Source organism: Ochotona curzoniae, unplaced genomic scaffold (genome assembly GCF_017591425.1).
Source record: "Ochotona curzoniae isolate NIBS_2020 unplaced genomic scaffold, NIBS_Ocur_1.0 scaffold_4505, whole genome shotgun sequence".
Classification (NCBI taxonomy): domain Eukaryota; kingdom Metazoa; phylum Chordata; class Mammalia; order Lagomorpha; family Ochotonidae; genus Ochotona; species Ochotona curzoniae.
The window spans coordinates 7,745,995-7,767,339 of NW_024467118.1; the positions used below are offsets into that span (position 1 = coordinate 7,745,995).

The 21,345-nt window shown below is 47.4% G+C and overlaps 1 protein-coding gene across 1 annotated transcript in view; it reads right to left on the reverse strand.

Moving 5' to 3' along the window:
* PROM1 (prominin 1) overlaps positions 1-21,345 on the reverse strand; it is a 77,948-nt gene that overhangs the window by 46,719 nt on the left and 9,884 nt on the right. The window lies entirely within an intron of this gene.

Genomic DNA, 21,345 nt, shown 5'->3' on the forward strand with positions numbered 1-21,345 from the left:
GCAGGAAAATCCTGGAATACCATGCCAAACTGGATTTTTCCATCCATGTCCATTGTAGGCCTGGGACCAAAAAAGGTCAGAAGACACCTTAGTGTGAGCCACATTCTAGGATGACACAGGACACCATGGCCCAGACAAACTTGTGAGAGGCAAGAACCAGGCCCATCTCACTCATGGTCTCTCGCCACCCCCGAGAATGAGCCCCCGAGGGCAATTCCCTGGTCAGGGACACCCATAGTGAATGCTTTATAAAAACAGAGTTCAGACTCAGATGCTTGGAAATAAAGCACACTTCCCATCAGGCCCTTCTGGAAAAGGACTTCAACCTCGGGCAGGCAGAGCCAGGATGCAAGCACATGTTACAGACCATCAGCAGGACCAATGGTCTTCCAGCTAGCTGGTACATGAGGGAAGCAGGGCAGCTGAGCCACCCCCTTTGGCTCCCTCCCACCTGGTTTTGCTCTGTTGTCAGATTAGGCATCGGTTTAAAACCATACTCGCTAGAAGGACCTACTAGTGGTTAAGAGACTAAAAGCATCTGTTTATTAAGATACATTTAGCCTAGTCACGTCCACAACATGTTACAGTTTGGCATTTTGATCTAGGGTAAGAATTAGCACCATTTAGCACCATTTGCAAAGGATGGCTTAGTGCTAAGTTGAAATAACATCCATAGACAAAACAATATCCCTGAACTCACACACCCTGTGGCTAGGACTCCTAGAGATGACAGGAAGTATACATTGTAGGTGTAGTGTAGTTCACTTTTCATTTCAAACACAAAATTGAGGCAGCTGTTGCAGTACAGCAGCAGGTGAATCTGCCTTCAGGACAGGTGCATCAGCACTGGAGTGCCTGGTACCAAGTGTCGCATCTGCTTCCCATCCAGCTTCCTGCTGACGCACAGCCTGGGAGGCAGGAGATGATGGCCCGAGGACCTGGGCTCCAGTCACACCTGTAATAGATACCTGGGTGGAGTCAACTGGCCAACTGGCTGCTGGCTTTAGCCTCTTCCAGCCCTGGCTGCTGTAGGCATTCAAGGAGTTGACCAGTGCGTGAACAACCTCTCTCCAACTCCCTGCCCCTGCCTGTGGTGTGTGTGTGTGTGTGTGTGTGTGTGTGTGTGTGTGTGTGTGTGTGTGTGACTCTACCTTTCAAATAAATAAATAAGTAAATCTTTTTTTTAAAAGTAAAAAAAAAAACTTGACCTTGGGTCTAGCACAATGGCTCAATTGGTTAATCTTCTACCTCCAATACCAGTGTCCCATATGGGTACCGGTTCATGTCTCAGCTGCTCCATTTCCCATGGTGCTCCCTGCTGATGGCCTGGGAAAGCAGCAGAGTATGGTCCAAAGCCTTAGGATGCTGCACTTGCATGGGAGACCCAGAGGAAGTACCTGGCTCCTGGCTTCAATATCAGCTCAACTCGGAGCACTGCAGCTGCTTGGAGAGGGAACCAGTAGATGGAAGAACCTTATCATCTCTTCTCTCTGTAAATCTGCCTTTCCAACAAAAACTAAGTCCCCTTAAAAAGAAGTAAAAATGCTAAGAAAGTGAAACTTGCAATTTCAAGAAAGCCACAGAACAGTTTCTCACCTGTGATACAGTTAAAGCTTTAAGGCAAAAATTAGAATTTTGCAAAATCTGAATCCACTGCTATGAGGGGAATACCATCCTGCCAGAGGCCAGCTCCAGCCAAGTCTGAAACTCGAGAAGGGTGTGTGGAGTCGGTGATAAAGGCACGGACATTGTCACTTGGTGCCCTCTCATAGCAGCTCAAGAAGCTGTCCTTTTTATTTACTCAGACACATCACAAGCCTCTGCACAAATGTTTGATTTTACTGTCTTTGACTTCAGAACTAAGCCAGCATGCACAGATGTTCGATTATTTTTTTTTTAATTGGAAAGGCGGATATACAGAGAGGAGAGACAGAGAGGAAGATCTTCCGCCCGATGATTCACTCCCCAAGTGAGCGCAACGGCCGATGCTATGCCAGTCCAAAGCCAGGAGCCTCTTCCGGGTCTCCCACACGGGTGCAGGTTCCCAAAGCTTTGGGCCGTCCTCGACTGCTTTCCCGGGCCACAGGCAGGGAGCTGGAAGGGAAGCAGGGCTGCCAGGATTAGAACCGGTGCCCATATGGGATCCCGGGCGTGCAAGGCAAGGACCTTAACCACTGTGCCACCGCGCCGGGCCCCGATGATTTATTTTTACTTCATGGTCAACCAGGTGCTCTTAAAGACAATTCTGTAAGTTACTATAATCAATTTCTTCAAAGCAAGCCATTATCCGTTCTTCAGCAGCAGCCATTAGGCGACAGCCGGGACTGCACTGCCAAGGCACATGTGGTTACCTCCTGATCAGTAATACATTCCCACTGCATTTCTGTTTCTACAATTTATCTATCACTTAATGGGAGAAATACATCAAAAGGGAAAAGTATAAAGATCCAAGACAAAAGGTTTCAAGCATTCAATCTCCCTACAACTGCAGGCTCTACAACCCCATAATAACAATAATCACAAGCTTTTCTCTATGATATTAATAAAAGCCCCCTATGATTCCTCTAGCCAAAAAATTATAAAAATGACTAAAACTGATACGTTTTCTATGCCCCAAAGAGTTGCAAGGACAGGCTAGCCTTTAAGGTCACAGTAACTGTATTGCCATAGCAGTTTCAGGTTATACTCCCATCACTTGCATTTTATCAAGCCATTTCCCAGAAGGCATGCTACATGTCTGGGCCAGATTCTGGGGCAGTGGGTAGGCACACAATAAGTGTCCAGAAACAGCAAGACCCTAATTGTACTCCTGTGTGTAGTTAAAGGCGCACTCACCAAGACATTATCAGCAACATTAAACCATCTCACAGGAGCAAACAACAATGCCTCAATAGATTAAAGAATTCTTAGCCAGGTAGTTGAGTATCCATGCAAAAGGGGGTGAGACTGCATTGAGGTGGTTGGAGACATATCTGCCAGGCCTTGCCATACAGCTGGAAGCTCCTCGCAGCCCTGCCAACAGGGGAGCTGTTCTCTTCACACCTTTGTGTCACTCACACCCACTGCCTGGACCCCAGCACCATCCCACTACTGACACTTGTCTAATGAGACCAGTGATGGTAAGGAATTTTTGACGATATAACATGAAGTATGACTACATCTAGGAGGTGTGATGAACTCAGGAAAACACCATTTTCCAAAATGACCAATGCACAATGTCCCAATGCTTCCTGCGCTGGGTCCCAAAAGCCAGCACAGGAAAAGCTCCAGCCAGAGTGGGAAATGGATGAGTGAATTATAATGCATCAAAGGCTGAAAAAATCAGTTACATGCCTCCAGGTTCCAGAATACAAAAAGCCTTCAAAAAATAAGTAAACTGGTCCTTGCAAACACATTTACAAGCAAGCTTGTGCACACATACCCAGAGAGATTACTAAGATGCTGTCTCTGTCACAGCCCCATGCCCCTGCAAGCCCAGATTCTGCACGGCAACCCACGCAGCAGTAGTCATAGAGTAATGAATTCAGACAGCACCACCAGAGTCAGCAAGTTTCCAACAGCCAGCTGCTAAAGAGATTTGCAAAACAGAAATTCTAGGGATTTTCTTTCCACAGTTTAATTTGTTTTGGAAATGTGCTTATTTTTAATAAAAGCCTGTGACTTGTGCAAAGGGTTTATGAGCATTGCTTTAAGTGTAAACATGTTGTCATTGGGAGTCCAGGTAAAGTCTGAGCAGTGGCAGCGATGCGTGGATCCCCCAGCCACGTGGCTGTGTAGCTTCCTGCTGGCCCAGGCTTCCTGCTGGGGATCCTAGCTCCCCATCCACCACTGCTAGGCAGGTGGAGGGTCCTGCGCTTGTGAGCAGCCGGTGCCTCTGAGCCGCTGCTCACCAGAGTGAATGAAGACCAGCAGCATTCAGCATACGTGTCCACAGGCTTCTACATGCAAAGCCCTGACTGACACTGTACTGCTCAGCCCTCATACCAGACCTCACAGGAACAAACACTGAGCAATTTTGTCTCAGCTGGATGCGTCCCTCACCGGAGACAACTGGCAACTCATTGTGCTTTATCTCAGAAATCCAATGTAGAACCCAGTGTTGCCCCTGACCCTCTCGCTCAGTGGTTTACAAATACCACACACACACCTGCTCACCACCATCTTTGTCCTTTCTTCCCACAGGATCTCCTGCATCCCAGCAAGGTCTAGAGCTCCAGAACTTTCTGTTGGACTCTACAGTACACACACATGTCATTACTCAAAGAGTGGGGTTCCACTTCAGATCCCAGAGGGATCCCTGAATTCCCATGATTAGTTCCTGGTTTGGGCTGGTGAGCAAGACACCCACTGCTTGTGGGCGACTCAGCACCAACCAGCCAATATAGGGGAAAAATTAAAACTTCACCTTAACCCAGCTCTTGCCAAAGAGATTAAATCAGGACTGACGTCAGCTCTGATAGTTTCCAGAAGAACAGCTTTGACACTGACCATTCTCATCTTTTCAGCCCTCATAAGTAATACACAGCCCAGCACAAGTTATAAAGATCAAGTAAACCATGAGAGGTGTGGCTTCCATTTGCGGCAAGTGTTCTCTTTGCTTAAATGTGACCTAGGCTTCAGGGTCATCCAACAAAATGCAGCCATCTGCCCAGCACCATGCGACACAGGAGGGGAGAGAGTCAGTGCAGGTGCCATCCTTCGGAAACCAGTCCTGCCCTGCCCTCCTGGATACCCCTGCATGGAGAAAACAGGGAGGATTTATACTTCCTGATCCATGCCTTCCTGCCCCAGTGGGGGAGGGCCCATGAGCAAGAACTGCGGGCCACATGGAGCAAACCTGGGGAGACTGTGGGTTCTTCCCACCATACACTCCAGCACTGTCTGGCCACTTGGTGACTCACTTTTCCACTGCTCCACATCCACACCACTTCCCACAACAGCAGCCCTGGAGATACAGTGCTGGCTTGGCACGATTTAAGCTTGTGGATGAGAAAATTCTCGTGGTACAAGCTAAACATCTGGTCCTATAAAGTCCTGAATGAGTCTCTCCCAGAGCAGCAACTATGTGAGTCACTCTAGAAGGATAGCAAGCACCAACTCCTTTGAGGTCAGCTCCTGGTGACTGCAGCATCCCCTTCCCTGGGCCATGCTTTCAAATCTTACATGACGAGGTCAGTTAAGAAACACAGCAGCTGCTGGCCCATTCTGACCCTCAGGTCTGCCTTCAGCTCCCAGGGCAGCTTGGCTGGAGTTTTTGCCCAGGAAGGGTAATATTCTCCATTGAGTTTTGTGGTGTAGGAAGTTATAACCCCCATAGAAGAGAGACCTTGTCCTAATCTTAACCAAAATTCATTTTTGACTAAGGTATCTCTGTTCCCTAATTGACTTCTCCTAATGCAAGTACAGGTACAGCTTTTGAGCCTGAACCTGGACCCAATGAATTTGCACTGCTGTAAAACATAGGCCTTATCATCCACAGCGGTTAACGGACCCTTGTCAAGCTGAAATGCTCTTGGAAGGATGTTACTGGTCCTGTCATCAGCCGTGCTGGGCTGAGAAACATGTTCCATCAGGAACATAAGCAGTGGGAAGCGCCTCTCAGTGGAGGACCTTAGGGCCTCTCTTGTCATTGCAGTTCATCTTAAATGCACAGGATTGGGAGCGCCCTGGACTGGGGGGTGAGAGGGTGGGTGTTCCAGCTCACGGCTTGTGTTAAAAAATCTGTAATGTGTTCACTTTGTTGTCAGGGTAACATTCAGCAAAGTGAAAGAGATGATTCAAACGTTTATGACAGGATTCATTTTGTAAACAGGATGGTGCTCAAGTTCAATTAGAGACTTGCGAACACTAACTTTGTGCAGGTGTAAGCTTAATAAATCAAATATTAAATAAAATCAAACCATAATTACTGCTTTATGCACACAAGACTTTTCACTGGCACTTGGAAAGAAATTTCAAGAATGTGCGTGGTGGACAGGACAGGTTTAGCCAATGCTGAAGACACCTACATCCGCAATGGAGGACTCTGGATTAAGTCATTCTGCTGCTTTTCATTTAGTTTCCTATCGGGCATCAGCCAGACCAGGGTCCAGCCAGTACCAGGAGCCAGAAACTTCAGCTGGATCTTCCACATTGGAGGAGTGGCAATCGTCCAAGCACTCGAGCCATCCTCTGCTACCTCCCAGGGTGCACTTTAGCAGGAAGCTGGCAGGGAATCAGAGGCATGACTTGATCCCAGAGGTGTGACTTGATCCCAGGCACCGTGACGTAAGACACATGTGACACGGGACAATGGCTTAACCACCCATGCCACAATACCCACCCCTCACATCTGAACTTGAAGCAGACAAAGCCATATCATTCATTAGGTGCAAAGCCAAGTCCTATACTGAGGATGAATCTTCTGGTTAGAGATGAATTAAGATGAATTAAAGCAAGCAGCTGACTGATTTAAAGGCAGACTTGTGCCAGCCAGCTGTTGAATAAAACTGGACTGCATTATTTTGGAGTGGACTCCTGCAATGGGCCCCCTGCAGACCAGGTTAAAAATCAAGAGAGGTAGACACTCAGTGCTACAGTGAAGATACCACGTGGAATGCTGGCATCTCCCATCAAAGTGCCCGGTCTGAGTCCCAGCTCTGCTTCCAGTTCCAATCCCAGCCTCCTGCTATTAATAAGCAACCTGGAAGGCAGCACATGGTGGATGAAACACTGGGTCCCTGCCAACATATGGGAACCCGGATTGAGTACCCGGCTCTTGGCTTCGGCATTGTCCAACGTCGGCTGATGCGGGAGTTGGGGGATAAGGCAGTAGCGGTGAGTTCTGTCTCTGTCCCACTGTCTCTGACTCTCTGCGTTTCAAACAAATATGAATCAAAAAAAAATTAAAAGAGTAACTTGCTAACTGTAATATACCAAACTGAAACCAAGTTGCTCATCTGAACTCCCAAGAAACCAAGAGAAATGAGTCAATGGCCAGTCAGATGATCATCATTTCCTGTGCCTTCAGTCCTCACAAAAGTAACCAGGAGTGCTCTGATATTAGCCAATCTATCCTCACCTTGCCTCACATGGAAAACAACTTGAAAATGATGCACTTTTTGTTCTTTTGTTTCTTTCTTCAGCTTTTCTCTCTACATCAACAATCATTTCTGCTCAGCCACACATCACACTCCATGGAACTAAGTGTTGACCAACTCCTCAATGGACAGTAAGGCCTATCAGATCTTTAAACCCAATTTATCTTTGGACACATTCCATCCGCAGACCACAAGCTCAAGTCAGGTGGGGATCATAATGTCCACTGCAGTGTTGGGTACCCCCCATGGTTCCCTGGGTGATGACAGACTGCCTCAAGACACAAGAACCTTGCTTACTGAACGGTTCAGTGACTAGGGATGGGTCAGGCAGTCCTACCATTGCGTGTCCCTCCCTGTTAACCATGGGATTAACAGTCCATGTGTGGCAGGTTCTCCAGCGAGACACATCAATAAGAGACAGAGACAGAGACTGACCATGTCCAAGCTCATTACTAGGAACTGTGGGGCTGGCGAGTTTGGAATTCAGAGGGTCTGGCAACTGGAACTCACACAGGTGTTGATGCTACAACCTGGAGACAAAGTTTTTTCTTCTTCCAGGAACCTCAGTTTTTTACCTTCAACTGATTGGACAGGGCCCATCCGCCCTAACAAGGAAAAGGTCCTTCATCCCAAGCCAACTAATTATAGATGTTAGATACATGGACAGAATGCTTTCACAGCAACACCTGTTTGTGTTGGATAATCACTGTATGTGATACAGAGCCTGGCCAGGGTGACAGAAAACTCAGCATCCCTCTCCCAAGCTAACCCTCTACGTTGAGTGAATGTTACACCCAGCAGGTGTATCAGAGCAGAAGCTCTCCAAGCAGCACTGTGTCACAGCAGGTGCATAAAGCATCAGAAGGGCAAGCTGAGCTTCAGCTGGACTCAGTCCAGCTAAAGGCCCAGGAAGAGCAAGGGCAGAACACATTGCATCAGGAGACAGTTGCCTTGAATGAAGATTCCTGATCTATGTTTTCCAGGTACAGAGTTTAAAATGCCAGCAAACACAAGCGTCTTGAGAAGACTTCAGGGGAAAGCAGCAGACCTGAACAAGTCTGTCACTTGCAAGGTTAAATATCACTTCTCAAGAAAAGCATACCTAGCCCCATCTTTCCCGCAGTGCTGGTGAGGTAGGTGAGTTCATTGTCATTTGAAGTATAATGGACGGTCTGCTTCCCCCACACTCACGCTTTGCTGAGGTTAGTGTGGGTGAGACCAAGCCCAGGGAAGAGATTTGGGTGGGCAAACAAACCATGCAATAGCCTTGGGCGCCAGAGGTCACCAAATGCCTTGGTCGGGCACCATTCCTTCTGGGGCCGCTGAGCCTGTCCCAGGTGAATACCCGAGTTCCACGGCCTTCCTGCCGCAATCATCAGATTCCTGGGGCAGTTTTACTAAAATGTTCAAATCCTCTTGTGGACACATTAAAATTTTCAATTAGTTTGATAATAAAAGCATTGGAGCTTCAGGTGCACAGAAGCCAAGTCAGCTTATTAAATTTATCAAATGATCCCCTACTCCAGGCTTGTAACCCACGGCGGAGATTCTCGCCCAGTTGCCTTTGTCCCGCGGGCATTGGTCAGCCCTGGACACTGGTCACTTCTGTCCTCCCTGACGGAGCACACAGCCCCGCAGGACTGACCTGTGTGCTGTGTGGTCCTGGAAGCAAGCAGAGCGCTCACTGACACCCCCATGGTGCTCACAGCTGCTTCACTGAGCAGCTTGGCAAGGACACGCTGCACGGGAAGGTATCCTGTCAGGCACCTGGGGTCTCTCTGGTCCCTTTTGCCTTCTGCCAGCCATGTGCCCACACCATGCCAGGTGCCACGTGGACATATCCTGTGGTACGGTCCAGCCCGTGTTTAGGAAGGTTCTTCCCGTCATTCATTCCCTTTCCTACAGAACAAGCTGAGCTCCGGCCTGCAGAGGCCTGACTGAAAAAGGGTCTCGGGGGTCTCCCTGATGCTGGTGCCAGGCTGGGCTGGACAGGGTCATCTGACAACTCAGAGGCTTTAGGGGTCAAGATCACTGCCAAAACACCTGTGGAATCCAGGATCCCTGATCCCCTGAGCCATTCCTGGGAAACACGTGTTGTTTTAGAGGCTTTGTCGCTGCCAGGACATAGGGGCTCTGGGAAAGGAAGGTGGCAGGAATGCCCATGTCGGGTCCCTGCTGGGGAGCCCGTGTGTCCGTGACATTGCACAAGGAGCAGCCAAGCAGGCCTGGGTGTGTTCTGCCTGAGGCCGGTCTGCCTACGGGCAGCAGCTTCCCCAGACAGATGCTGGGATCCGGCCACAGGGAAGGGAAGCTGCTTTTTCCTGCGCATACTTGGAGCTCACTTGATTTTTTTAATCTAATTTTTAAATAAAATAATCTTATTGCTCTATTATTATATTTCCTGCCCTTTCTCCCCAAAAAGATATATTTCATAGTGTGACAATGCTAAAAATTATGGTTCCTATAAATATCAGTCTGTAGGACATGCAATCTAGAGCAATTTTTGTAGTATTTCCATACGTGGTACCGTATTTGCAGTAGAAGAAAAGCCCAGCCAACTATTGCCCATCATTTTACTGAATAAGAAGGCCCTGTTCCTTTTAAATTACTCCATACATACAACAGGGTCTTCAGGGGTCAATAGGGTGGTTCAATAGGCTAATCCTCCACCTGTGAGCATCAGCATCCCATATAGGCTCCGGTTCATGCCCTAGTTGCTCCACTTCTGACCCAACTCCATGTTTATGGCTTGGAAAAACACAGGAGAATGGTCCAAGACCTTGGGATATTTGAGCTGTTGTCTTAAAAGGGAGGAGCGGGCATGGAGCTGTTGTGGAGTAACAGGTTAAGCCGCCTGCTGTGAGACAAGCATCCCACATGCACAGTGGTTGAGTCCCAGCTGCTCCATGTCTATTCCAGCTCCTGGCCAACAACGTGCCTGGGAAATCCATGAAAGATGACTCAAGTGCTTAGGTCCTTGCTGCCCACGTGGGAGACCTGGGTGGAGATTCCGCTTCCAGGATTCCTGCTTCGGCACTGTGATCATTTGGGGAGTGAAACAGTGGATAGAAAATTTTCTTTTTCTATTTCTCCATCGTTCTGTAGCTCTCAAATAAACAAATAAAATGAATCTTTAAAAGAGAGAGAGAGAGAGGAGAGAGCCTGCCATCGGCCTCTGCAGGTCCTATTAGATCAGGGCTGGCGCGCTCATGTTTGGGCTGGCCGGGCAGGAGCTATTGCAGCTATCTGGGGAGTAAACCAGTGGATGGAAGCTCGCTCACTCACGTGCTCTCTCTCTCTCTCTCTCTCCCTCACTCTCTCTCTTCTCTTCTCTCTCCCTCTCTCTCTGTAACCCTTACAAGCAAATAAGTAAAAAATTTTTAAATGTTTATTTTATCTTTATTGGAAAGTCAGATATACAGAGAGGAAGAGAGATAGAGGAAGATCTTCCATCCGTTGATTCATTCCCCCAAGAGACACAATGACTGGAGCTGCACTGATTCGAAGCCAGGAGCCAGGAACCTCTTCTAGGTCTCCCTGGTAAAGGTGCAGGTACAGGATCCCAAGATTTTGGGCTGTCCTTGACTGCTTTCCCAGGCCACAAGCAGGGAGCTGGTGGGAAGCGGGGCCGCCAGGATTAGAACTGGCACCCATTTGGAATCCTGGCACGTTCAAGGCGAGGACTTTAGCCACTAGGCTACTATGCCAGGCCCAAAATATTTTTAAAACAGAAAAAAAGGGAAGAGAGTGAAATGCCCAAAGGCCACTTTCTTCCGTTTAGGACCCAAAGCAAATCAGTGTCTGCTGGACCTCTCTCCAAGCCTGATTATTAGCTGTGGTTCTGGCCAGCCTGCAGGCAGTGCACAGATCCAACGGACTACCTTCTGATAACTGAACCAGAAGCCTGCAGGCCTCCATGGAGAATGCCTGGGCTAAATACAGCAACACAAGAAGCACCCAGCTTGTCCTCCCCCCCCCACCCCAGCTTCCATAGCCTCTTGCGTCTTTTCTCTCTCAGCCCTGAGCTCTCCTGAGCAGCTCACAAATCACCAGCAAGGCCATGAAATGCTGCAGAATTCGTTTCCCCTGTCCTGTAATGCCATAGCAGAGTACGCCTAAAGCAGCAGAAAGCCTACCAACAAATGAGAACCACTTGGCAATCACAATAGTGATGGTTAGTTAAGGTAAAGAGAGTCTATGGATACTAAATACATCAGACAAACAACATGTTGAGAAAGTGGGAAAATGCAGAAGACATCACCTTAACTTGATAATCCAACTCCGTCACCCAGAATGAGAGGAACTGATATCACGCATTTGCTCAGGGTGGAACACTAAAAGAATGTGTCATTTTGTGATACTCCTGATTATGAATCTGAACAAAGACTGTGAAGAACATAACTGTGGACATTTGGAAATGTAAATATGGACCATAGGATAAGGTTCTGTCATCACATGATGTGGCCTCCGTGTCACCGCTGTAGGTGGTTGTCTAAGAGCATCACTTACTGGATGCACACTGAAGCAGCCAATGGGATAACAAAAGATTAACAGCCAGGCAAGACACAGACTGGTACTGTTCGTACAAAGACTTGATGTTATCTGCAATAAAAATTTGGACCTCCATCCATCACTTTCCTTCAAATTCTACTCCCAGTACCAAGTCAGTCACCCAACTGATGTTTCCAGCTTTTCAGACTCAACATCTTCTGACTCCGTTTTGGAGAAGACAGTGTTTGACTTCTTCCTTCCTTGTTTGGATTCCAGCTCCAAGGAAAGGGAAAAACACAGCAAAGGATAATTGAGAAAAATGCAGGTATTAAGCCTAATATTTATGACGGTAAAAAATTAGAATTCTTATTAATGTTGATAGGTTGGTAAAGCAATTGGGGATAGTAAGTAATGTCTTCATTCTTTAAAAATGCAGATTAGGGTGGAAGAGGAAGTCAGCAAAGAAAATTAGAAGGAAAAAAATAAAACAAGAAATGAGGCAAATATGACCAACACAGCTCATTCTTTTCATCCAGAAAACTGGACAGAGGGATTCACTGTATTTTTCTTTCTAGTTTAAGTAGGTCTGATGTTTCTCATATAATCAGTGGGTACTGCCAGCCAGCTCAGCTCTTCACCACAACAATCTACCTTTAATAAGGCCATCTCCGAGATGGTGTTCTGGAGAAGGGGGTTAAGCTGCCACTTGCCACACCAGCATCCCATTCGGGAGCACTGGTTCAAGTCCTGTCTGCTCCACTTCCGATCCAGCTCCCCGACAATGTGCCCAAGAAGGCAGCAGGTGGTCAGTACTTGGGCCCTGCACTCCATGTGGAGGACATGGATGGACTCCTGGCTCCTGGCCCAATCTTGACCATTCTGGCCATTCGGGAAATGATCCAGCGGATAGAACATCTCTTTGTCTGTCTCTTCCTTCTCCTTCTGCATTTCAAAGAAGACAAAAGAAGTCCTTTTAAAATATGTAATAAAGCCACCTCCTCTGTTCCTTGGGCCTTTTCTCTCTGCGTTCTCGGCACAGTGCTCTGAGGTGGCTCTTCCTTCCAACTCAAAGTGCTGTAGGCTCTGGAATGAGGCTGGCCAACATGTGCCTTGGTTTACCCAGAGGAGCCTGATTTAAACCGATTCATGTAACAGTGACCAGTGTTGCCTTTTATTCTCAAAATGCCCTGGCTTACACGGTAAACGTGACTGCGATGCATCGAGAAGTCCTGAGGTCAAGTTCAAATCTGGTGCTCAGTGCTTCGCGATCCTGGCAAATTATTTCACTTCCCTGGACCATAATGTTCTCATATATAAAATGGAGGTGATAATATCCATCATTAAACCACAATCTAAAAAGCCCTTATGAAGACGCCCAATGCATATGCACCAATTAGTAGCCACTGTGATTGTTACGCCTCTGTTCAAACAAGTCCAGCGCAGTCCAGTCAAATCCCTGTCTTCCAGAACATGCCTCCGTCAGGACCCCCCCGTGGCTTGCTATTACTAATCCCTCACCTATCAAAGGCCCCTCTATCCTTCAGGGTTAAAATTCATTATCCGCCAGCTGTAACTCATCACTCACTGTGACAGCTTATGATCCAAGGGCTCGCACGTCGCCTCAACAATTTATTCTATGTGATGTATTTGTCTCTTCCACAAAATAAAATGATATCCCATCGGTCACATAAATCCGGTGCCCTTAGACCATGGCCATTTGCCTGTGGCAAGCACTCAGTCATGTGCCCAAAAACATCCAAACGAGCTCTAAGAGAGAAGAATTCTAGGCAGGAGCACTTTCCTTGGGAAACACGCAATCACAGTATGAGTCGAGATGCTTTAAGAACCTTTTTCCCATCTTGCACCTCGGCCTCTTCTTTAGTCCTGAAGCAGCGACAAGTGGGAAGGTAAGGGCCTCTCGCAAATGAAAACACTAATTTCCGATCGCCACTCTCGGTGAACTTTATTATCCCAGCCATTCCAAAGGTAAACCCCATGCAAAAACCAACTTCCTTTCAGCTCTATTGGACTCATTTTTAAGGATTAAAATGTAGCCTTTACAAAGTCTCATTTATTATAACAAATAACCATTATGTGCTCCACAGCAAACCGCTCTTGATAACCTGCATATGCAAGAAAGCAGCGAGTACACAGTCCAGAACCAAGGAGGGCCCAGAACCAGGGAGGGGCCAGAACCAGGGAGGGCCCAGAACCAGGGAGGGGCCAGAACCAGGGAGGGGCCAGAACCAGGGAGGGGCCAGAACCAGGGAGGGGCCAGAAAGGTCCCTCTTTTCTTTGGATCATGCATTTGTGCTTATATCCTATTTGGGGAAATAGTGTGAATTTAGCCACATAAGCCATCAGCAAAACAAAAATTCCCTTCCATAGGGAGGAAAATTAAAAGTCTGGGCAACAGCAGATAAGATGTGAAAAAAGAAGTTATTTTTGGAGAATACTCATTCTTGGTCTTATCTGAACGTTTGCCACTTGCAAAATGGAAATAAACAAGGAGTGTATGTATGCATGCATGCAATGAACAAAACAAACAATGTGGGCCTTGAGTCAACCAGGCACACTAATGCAAGGAAAGCTCCCACCTTGCTCCACCTATCTGGAATTCAATTTAAAACATCACCCAAAGCCCTCCCCTTGCCTTATCTTCCCAGCTCTCACAAGACACTCGCGCTAAATGAGCAAGGTTCCCCGCTCTGGCCTCAGTGTTCCCTCATCTGTGAAATGGAAGTAAGAAACCCTGTGATCACTTCTGATCAAATGATCTCCACTGATAAACTTCCTGTAACCCAACGGCCTAATGAAAGTGTCCAGTTACACAGGTGAAGTCAAGGCTTTCCACTGTTGAGGAATCAGTAATGAAAAGACAGAGATTGCAACTGAGAAACCCAGGCCAGGGCATTTCACAGACAAACCCCTGCCCCTGGACAAAGAAAACACACCAGCAAGCAGAACACCTATTAACACTGGGGCCAGCATTACGTAGTGTGTAATGGGCGACAGTTTGAGTCCTGGCTGCTCCGCTTCCCATGCGGCTTCCTGCTAATGCATCTAGGGCAGCAGGGGAGGATGTCCCAAGTCCAGGGGACCTGCCACCCAGAGGGAAAACCTGACAGGAGCTCCTGGCTCCTGTTTTAATTTGACTCAGCCCTGGTGTTAGAATTACTTGGGGACTTTATATCTTTAAGATATATTTCTTTATTATTATTTGAAAGGCAGATTTTGCTGAGAAAGAAGGAGTGAAAATAAGAGGTCTTCCATCTTCTAGTTCATTTCCCCATTGGCGGCAACAGCAGCCACAGCTGAGCTCATCCCAGACCAGGAGCCGGGAGCTTCTTCCAAGTTTGTCACATGGGTGCTAGTGCATAAAGACTTGAGCCACCCTTCACTGCTCTCCTGGGCCATCGGCGGAGAGGCTGGATTGCAAGTAGGATAGCCAGCACACCAACCAGTGTGCATTGGGGATGCAGGCATGACAGGGCACAGGAGTAGCCCAATATAACACTGTGCCAACCTTGGGAACTCATTCCAGCCTGGCCTAGTCCACAATTAGTGTGAGTGTTTGGGGGAGTGGAATAGTAGATGAGAGTTCTCTCTTTCTCTCTTTCTCTCTCTCTCATTTGCATTTCAAAGAAAAAATGGAGATAATTTTTTAAAAAGAAAGAAAGGTAAGTGAGGTGGAAAGCTGGCAGGACACAGTCTCTGAGGAGATGATGTCTGAGTAAACAGGGGAGTAGAGTGGGAAAGAGTGGTCTGGGCAAGCGAAAGGGTGAGATGCAAAGGGCCTGAGGCAGGGCTATGCCTGCCCAGTGTTCTGGGAAACCGAGAGAAGCCAGCTTGTGCCGCTACGACACGTATTCAGAGGCTCTCTTGCACATGAGGAAGTCCCAGCCCTGTGCCAAGTGACTGACAGTCCTGTCGGGAGGGCAGTCCTGCTTGAGAGAACGGGCTGGATTTGAAAGAAAGCATCTGACCTCCATGTGAACAGACTGGTCCAGCCCCTCCTACAGCAACCTGATTCAGACTTGGGGGGCTCTCAGCCTTGAAGTCACTGGACGCCTTCCTCAAGTGTCCAAAGTCGAAATCTTCCTCCTGCTTCAGCTGCGTTTCTGTGCATGTGTCATGCCTGAGATAGCCCTTTAAAGAAATGCAATGCGCTGCTGGGCAGCCATCTGGGAACTGACATCACAGAGGGGGGAGTTAAACGAGGCGTGTCACAAGCAATCAGCCTCCTGGAGCCTCATGTCCAAATCTCATTAGGCTGGGCTTCTAGGTCAGTCAATTTCCAAGAGGGTGATAAAAGATATACAGCCTCCTCTTCCCAGGGCACAAGGCTACCACCTTAAAACCAGGTGAAGAGACACAGAGGGAAAGACAGAAAGGAAGGAAGAAAAAAAACACCACGTATGAGCAAGCAGTCGTGTTACTGCCACAAGGCTCCCAGAGCTGATCCAGATGACCCCGGGATGGGCTCACTCCACGATGCACAAAAGCAGGTCCCTTGTGCTGCTTCCCGCCAACTCAGCCCCTTTCACATGGGCTGCTGCTGGCAGAGTCCCTCCTCTCCCTCCTGCTCCTCCAGGCACGATAATCCATTCCTTCTTTTTTTTCTTTAGACTCATTCGATTCTGCCTCTGGGATTTTTATTTTATATTTACTTTTTATTTTTATTCTATTCATTTTTTTCTTGGGATTCTTAAATGCTATTCATAGCTACCAAAGCTGATGATAATTATATATATATATATATAATATATATAGATATATATAGATATATATGATATATATATGATATATATGATATATATATGATATATATGATATATATGATATATATATATCATATATATATATGATAACATAAATTATAAAGAATTATAAAGAAACCTGTGAGCTCCAGAGTTGGGAGTCTGGTGGGGTTCACGTCACCTGGCCTGGGTTCTTGGCCTGCCTGCGTGGTGGGTGCCGGATCTGTGAGCCCCAGGGGTGTGGGGTCAAGGAGGGCTCAGGTTCCTGCTCCAGGTGCTTGGTCCACCTGCATGGTAGGTGCCAGGTCTGTGAGCCCCAGGGGTGTGGGGTCAAGGAGGGCTCAGGTTCCTGCTCCAGGTACTTGGCCCACCTGCACGGTGGGTGTCAGGTCTGTGAGTCCTTAAGGTGGGGCTCTGGTGGAGCCCAGGTCAAATGGCTTAGGCCCTAGGTCCACCTATGAGAACTGGTCCTCTTCAGTGGAAAAGACAGAGCAGTGGACTGCTGACCCAGATCCACATGGAGGCTATGGCATTGAGTCCTGCAGGTGGACACCTGTACCATTCCAGAGGAAGGAGTACAGAACAAATGGACAACCACCTCAACTAAATAATGACAGCAGATAACTGGACAAATGGAGACTCAGGTCCACTAAGTATGTCAGCCAATGGACATTGAACAGGTCCCCTCATCCTTGGATCAGCAAGATCAACAACACTTCAGAACTGTCAAAATCACTTGGGTAGAACCCTCAGAGTGTGTGCCACACTGGGACCCTGTGTTGATATCAGTGGCCATTCCCCATCCCGAGTTACTGGGGCAGTTGGGAAGCGGGGTATGGCTTCTCCCTTTATCCCCCATCGCCAGCTCCCTTCAAAACAGGGAGAAATAGAAAATTTGGAAACAATGATCACATCCTCTTTTCCCTTTCCCTGGATCCATCCCACTCGGATCCACTATGTTAACATCACCTAAAAAAAAAAAAGCTGACGTGATCACCTATCAAAAATAAAAAATGAGAACACTCGATTTCGAAGTCTACAAGACAAACCCCCAACTATTCTCAGGAGAAATTTCAATCTTCAACTCAGTTATTAGCAAATAAGAGCAAAACTGTAAAAGGTGTTTATCTTGAAAAGCTCAAATAAAAGGAAAAGTAAATCTGCTTCCAGAAATGGCAGAGAAGAATGGCATTATCAGATTGAACACATTAAAGAAACTAATCACTTGCCCAAGATGCCTTGGGGACCAGGAAAGCCTCGCTGTGAACCCTGGAGTCTTCTGTTAGACTAGGAATTTACTGGGAAATGGCACGATATCCAAACGCACATCTTGGGAATAGTGAAAAATCCTGAGTGCTGACTGGGCAGAATTCTTTTGGCAAAGATTTATTTATTTACCTGAAATTTAGAGTGACAGATGCGCACACGGAGAGCCTCCATCAGCTGGTTTCCTCTCCAAGGGCCTCCGACAGCTCAGCCTAGGCCAAGCCAAAGCCAGACGCCAAGGACTCCTGCATGACAACAGCAATGCAAACATGTGACCTGTCACCAGTGGCCTCCCCAGGCACATTAGCAGGAAACTGAACTGGAAGCATGGACCCAAGCAGGCACTCTGGAATGGCTTGCACATGCCCCAAGCAACAGCTTTCCCTGCCCTGTCACGATGCCAGCCTTTAGAACCTTTACATCAAGAACGTAAGATTATTCTGCTTCTCTCTCCTTTCTAGACTTTAGGAAGTGCAATAACTTACAAGGTAGTGAGGCACAGTGCTCCATCCCACTAAAGATACGGAACAACAGACTGGCCCGAACGCATAAGGGAACGAGCAAGACTTTGAAATCAGACAGGTTGGAGTCTCATTTCCTCCTCTGCCCACAGCCAGCTCTGTGACCCTCGGTGAGTTATCCTCCCTCATATCTATTTTCATATCTATTTTCATGTATCTAAAGCAGAGACCATGGTCACGTCACCAGGCACAGGACAAAACTCAGCGAAGGCTTTGCAGCATCCCTGCTGCAGGAATAAACGGCTCGGCCTTGATGGAGTGCAAACGAGGCAAGAGCCGCGAAAGTACAAACTGACCAAAGTATAAATCGACTTGGCAGTTATACTTCTAGAAATTTATCTTGGGGATATATATTTGCCTATTTCTGAGGTGAAGTTTTTTATAACAGTTTGTAACAAGAGGGTGGAAGGAAACTTTGCAGTTAAAATCAAGAATAAGGAAGCCTTCATGGACTAGCAAGATAACAAACTGTATGTTAAAAAAAACACAAGCGCAAGGGCAATGGCATGTTATGGGTCAAGGTACCGCTGGCAATGCCCTCCTACCACACCGGAGTGCCCGTTCAGTCCTGGCTGCTCCATGCTCCTTATCCACTTCCCTGCTCGGGGGCCTGGGATCAGCAGACAATGCCTCACGCCCTCCAGGTGGAGTTCCTGCCACTCCTGGGATTCTGGAATCTCTGGCTCTTGTCTCCTCAGCCTGGCCTACACAAAACCATTGCAACCATTTGGGAACTGAACCAGTGGACAAACGCTCTCTCTCACCCCCTCTCCCCGCACGCTGTCTTTCAAATAAATAAACCTTTTAGAAAAAGAAAGGTACCAGATCATATATACAATATGCTATCACTTGGAGAGGAAAATAAAAAGCACATGTTCACAACAGGACAGGTTTGAAACGACACACACGCAGCTTATACGCCAAGCCTGGTGCCTGGCTGCCTGGGTGGCTAACGATGCAGCAAGGCACAGAAGCTTCTCACTGCAGCGCCTCTCGTACTTCTAAATGCTGCGTTTTGTCAACAGTTTACCTAATCAAGACATTAAGTGCCTTTTCATTTGGATGATGTTTTGGAACAAATCAGAAAGGGAAGTCCCACTAATGCAACTGGACGCTGAGTAACGGGAGGCCCGGCTGTTCTGCAAGAGTCGAAGGACATGACTTGTGATGCAAGAGGTTCAGTTTAAAACATAATTTGTTTTTCTGTAACAGGTCAACCTGGCACTGATTAAAAACAGAAAAAAACTAAATAACCCAGACTGGAAAAAGCTGAGTGAGGGACACAAGCATTTCTGGGAACTAATTCTGGGAGCACAAATCGAGTTAAAAACCAGAGAACAATTCAGCAAGGCGAATGGAAACTGTTAAGCGCACAGCAAGCGCCATTTCCAGCGTTGGATTCTTTTCTGAGAACTCCTCTCCGGTTTTACTCGCTCAAGCAGGCAAAGGTAAGACAGCTACGGCCATCTCTGCAGCAGAAACTGAAAACAACCCGCACAGCCAACTAAAAAGTATGTCATCTAATCAGTGAAGCACCACATGCAGCTAAATAAACAGACGGGAAAGAACTAAAAACCACGGCGTGGGAACACGATGCCCACACTCCGGCCTGGCACGTGGGAAGACATCAGTTCATGGCTCAGATGAATGGGCGCTCCACAGATTTCCCTGGACCTCTGACCCACAAGGACCCGGGAAGGGGCTCCTGGCTTCTGGTTTTGGCGTGAGTCTTGGCAGAGTGAACCAGAGCACAGTTAGATATGCCTCCTCTCCCCTCTCCCTCCTTCCCTTTCCTTCCCTGCCACTCTGCCTTTCAGGTAAATCAGTAAATAAAACTTCAACAGTATCCTGGGAGGATCTGAGTTTCTGAGAAGACAGGAATGAGGGCAAGCAGCAGGCAAAGAGGCCCAGGGAAGACAGGGTGAGGGGTCCGACCTGTCAACATCTCCTTCCCGTTCATTCTTTGAATTCCCCAGCCCTCCAGCTCTGACACCACAGAACTACACTTCTCTGACTAGTTTATTTACTTGGATAATATTTTAATTGATACCTATCTATGTGTATACTTTAATAGACATACTACTACATATTTGGGCAGCCCTGCCTGAAATTTCAGCGCATGTGCACAACGTGTCCTGATCGGAGCAACTGGCCTGCCCATCACCTGAGATGGTGATTATTTTTTCATGTTAGGAACACTCAAATCCTCTCCCCCCGGCATTTTCAAATATTCAACTTGCTGCTGTTAACCAGAGCTGTCCTGCTACGGAAAAGTAGATGCTACGCCTCTGCTCCAACTGCACAAGACCGAAAACAGTGTTTTATTTGGAACAACCTACAGCAAGCTCATTCAGGGATTGTGAACATAAAAGAAATGCTTGGTAAAAGTGCTCATGCATCCTCCTCCACACTGTCTGAAATTAAAGAAATCCGAGTGGATGTTCAGAATCGCCTACCAAGTCCCCTCTCCGACATATCAGCTATCTACCTACCAGATATGTCAAGTGTTAACAGCGAGTGGTAGAACATGGCAAATAAACAAAAACAAGAATGTATGTGTCTCTATAACATATTTTGTTGAGGTCAGCATTACAACGTAGCAAGCTAGGGCTCTGCCTGCAATGCCAGCATCCCATATCAGTCCCAGCTGCTCCACTTCCCATCTAGCTTCCTGCTAATGTGCTTGGAAAGAAACAGAAGACAGGGCCTGGCACAGTAGCATAGTGGCTAAAGACCCTGCCTTGAATGTGTTGGCTTCCCATATGGGTGCCAGTTCATATTCCAGCTGCTCCACTTACCTTCCACCTCCTGCCTGTGGCCTGGGAAAGCAGTTGAGGATGGCCTAGACCTTGGGACCCTGCACCCACATAGAAGACCCAGAAGAAGCTCCTGACTCCTGGCTTTGGGTTGGCTCAGTTGTGGCCTTTGAGGCCACTTTGGGAGTGAACAAGCAAATAGAAGACCTTTCTCTCTGTCTCACCTTCTTTCTGCAAATCTGACTTTCCAATAAAAGTAAATAAATCTTTAAAAGAATGAAAAGAAACAGAAGATGGCCCAAGTGCTTAGGCCCCTGCAGCTACATGGGGGACCGGGAAGAAGTTCTGGGCTACTGGTTTCAGCCCAGCCAAGGCCTGCTGGCTGCAGCCATTTGGGGAACCAGAGGATGGAAGATTCTCTTTCTTAATGCTTCTCATCTCTGTAACTGTCTTTCAAATAACTAAATCTTAC